Source organism: Nicotiana sylvestris, chromosome 9 (assembly GCF_000393655.2).
Source record: "Nicotiana sylvestris chromosome 9, ASM39365v2, whole genome shotgun sequence".
NCBI classification, from domain to species: Eukaryota; Viridiplantae; Streptophyta; class Magnoliopsida; order Solanales; family Solanaceae; genus Nicotiana; species Nicotiana sylvestris.
Genome location: NC_091065.1, coordinates 87,091,722 through 87,095,310, shown reverse-complemented (window position 1 = coordinate 87,095,310; position 3,589 = coordinate 87,091,722).

Below are 3,589 nucleotides of genomic sequence, written 5' to 3'. Positions count from 1 at the left end.
GCTCCTTCCCTTTGCTACTGGAGACCAAAATTGCATTTATCTCCCTTGCCGCCGATTGGTCGCCATTTATCTGTTTAATCCCCTTGGGAGTTGGGAATTTCAAAAATTTATGGTACGTTGAAGGCACGACTTTCATCTCGTGCAACCATGGTCTTCCCAAAATAATGTTGTAACCCATATTGCTGTCCACAACCTTAAAAAAAGTCATCTTCATCACCCCTTAAGCATTTGTGGGCATCAGGATTTCTCTCAGGGTTGTCATGTTTGCGAGGTTAAATCCGGCAAGGGGTTTTGTGGCCGGAATGATGCTTCCAGTAAGTTTGGCTTGCTCCAATATCCTCCATTGTATGATATTGGCCGAACTTCCTAGATCCACCAGAACACGTTTGATTTTAAAATCTAATACATTTAAAGAAATTACCAATACGTCGGTGTGCAGTAGCAACAATCCGTCTGCGTCTTCCTCCGTGAAAGTGATGTCGTCTTCAGCAACTTCCCGAAGCCTCTTGCCGAGGGTTACTATTACCTTTGTCTTTTTTGTTGCCGAGAGGGTAACTCCATTAATCTCGTCCCCCCTAAAAATCATGTTGATCTTCTGGCACGGGGATCTTCTCCTATTTTTAAGGGCTCCACATTATCACGATTGCGACCGTAATTGCTCTTGGCCCAGTCACTTAAGAATTCCCTAATATGGCCATTTTTCAGTAATGTCGCCACCTCTTCACGCAGATGACGTCAGTCCCCAGTTCGGCGGCCATTCGTCTCGTGGTATTCACACCACAAATTAGGGTCCTTTTGGCTGGGATCAGACCTCATCGTTTTCGAGAATCATGCTTCTTTAATGTTCCTCATATCCGATACCAACTCTACTATACTAATATTAATGTAGTATTCTGATAGCTTGGGATTGGAAGGATCCCGAGAACCTGACATTTCCTTATCCTGCAATAATCTGTTGTTCCGGTCGCGATAAGTTCTTCTATCGGTAACAAACCTGTGTGCCGATTGAAAACCTCTGTCGTGTCATTCGGCCCATTCGTATGGCAAAAACTGGCCCTTCGAAGACCGTCTATTTGTGTCGAAATCATCTTTTGATTTTTTTTATTCTTCTCCCGAACTTTTATCGACGCTAGGAAGCCAATCTGATCATCTTTAATCCTCATCTTAAATTCATATTGATTGTGAACATCCACCCAAGTCGTTTCTTGGAACTCAAGCAAGCTTTTCTTCAATTTTTGGTAAGCATCAGAACTTCTCGGATTCACACCCTTGGCGAATGCTTTAGCTGCCCATCCATCTGGAATAGCTGGGAGCAATATTCTTTCCTTTTGGAACCGGGTGACGAATTCCTGCAGCAACTCGGACTCTCCTTATGCAATTCTGACTATATCGGCCTTCCGGGCCTGTACCTTTCTGGTCCCGGCATGAGCCTTAATAAAAGAATTCGCGAGCATCTCAAAGGAATCTATGGAATGCTCGGGCAACAGCGAATACCATGTCAAGGCTCCCCTCGTGAGAGTCTCTCCGAATTTCTTCAGCAAAACAGATTCAATCTCATGGGAAGCTAAATCGTTTCGCTTCATCGCCGTTGTATATGTGACAATATGCTCCTGAAGGTCCAAAGTCCCATCACATTTTGGCACGTCGAGCATTTTAAGCCGCTTCCGGATCAATTCTAGTGTTGCGCTTGGTTTGTATGGCAACTAAGTGTACTTCTTTGAGTGTGACCCTTTCAGCACCGGTGGTGCACCCGGGTTTTTGTCCATGCGGACGTTCACTTCCCTCATAAACCATAAGAGTTCGCTTTTGAAGGGATCGTTCTCGTTGTTATGACCGGACCCGCTCCCCCGGCCCCACCGAATCTGAACTCGCCCCTCGGGGTGCTGTTGTCGACCCTCTGCGTTGTTTGATTTGCGGGAGCACCGGGAGGAACTGGACCTCGTCCATTCACGTTATTGGAATCACCAACAATGCCTGCTTTAGTTCTGTCATAACCTTATCCTGCCGTGTGAGGTGGCCTAGAATGGCCTATTGTTACTCCTGCAGGACCCTTACTACTTCAATAACATGCTCCTCTTCAGCATCATTAAGGGTCGCCTCCCGAACATGATGCGGGTGTAGTCTACCATGGATCGACGTGGCATCACTCTCCTCGTTGCGGGTATCGCTGATTGAATCTTCGCTCTGAGGGTGGTCTCCTTGGGCCTCAAGATTGTGTGTGTTGTTAACACCATTATCTGCCATTTTATGTGATTTTTTGCCAAGGACAAATAATCAAAATACATTAGTATAAGAGGCAAGATTCAACTTAATTACACGACTATCTAGGCCCCAGGGTGTGCGCCAAACTGTTTACCTATAAAACGGTACAGTTGAATTTATACGTTATTTCTAGACAAGTGAATTAATTCGATCCTGAAATAGTAAAAGAATTGAACAAATACTCAATACTTAGTCTTGAGGTGAAGATGAAATAGCAAAAGCAATAGTTCCGGGAGCAGGGCTTTCTGACCCAACAACAATAAAATCAAAAAGCAAGAAGATAGAGGGTGTGTGTAGTATGAAGGAAATATTTTTTGGAAAATATTTTCCAACTTTCCCATGTTTGGTTGGCCTAAATGTTTTGGAAAATATTTTCCTCATGAACTAAAATGTTTCCATATCACGAGAAGGGAAAATATTTTTCAAAACTCCTTCTCAACCTTCCCCACCCTATTCCACATCCCATCAACCCACCCCTACCCACCAACCCCCGCCCCACTCCCATCTACCCACCCCACCCCTACCCTAAATAAAAATATGATTAATAGTATTTTCTTTTCATGTTATAGATTAAAAAAAGTTTGTTTAAACAAATGAGTATTTTTTATGATATAAAAAAATATTTTTTTTTATTTTAACAAAAAAAATACTTTCTTTTCATGTAGAAAAGTAGTATTTTTTTTCATTTTAACAAAAAAGTATTTTCTTTTTATGATGTAAAAAAAAATATTTTTTTTTCATTTCAATAAAATGAGTTTTTTCTTTTCATGATGCAGAAAAAGTATTTTCTTTTATTACAATAAACGGAGTACTTTATTTTATGTTGTAGAAAGAGTACTTTCTTTTTCAACAAAAAAAAAGAGTATTTCTTTTTAGTTATGGAGTACAAATTTCAACGTTATTTTTGCGTAAAAAAGTAAAGTATCACATTAGTTCCTTTGAGTTTGTGTGAATTTTTAGAGACTTGGGGGAATTGTGAGGGGAGGGGGGAGGGGGAAGGAGGAGAGTAACATAAAAAAATATTTTCTACTCTCAAACCGAACACTAGATAATATTTTTCGAAAAATATTTTCCACTCACCAACCAAACAAGGGAAAATAAGTGATAAAACCACTCATTTTCCATGAAAACATTTTCTAGGAAAATATTTTCCTTCATACCAAACACATTCAGAATTGTATAAATTTTTGAATAGGATATAACGTAAGTTTGCCAGAAAAATCATATCCCTTGCGATGATAATAGAACTCAATATTTATAGCTGCACTTAGGGAATAAAGTCCTAGATCATGCTCTTTTTAATGTCAATTATGAGGGCCATTGAAGA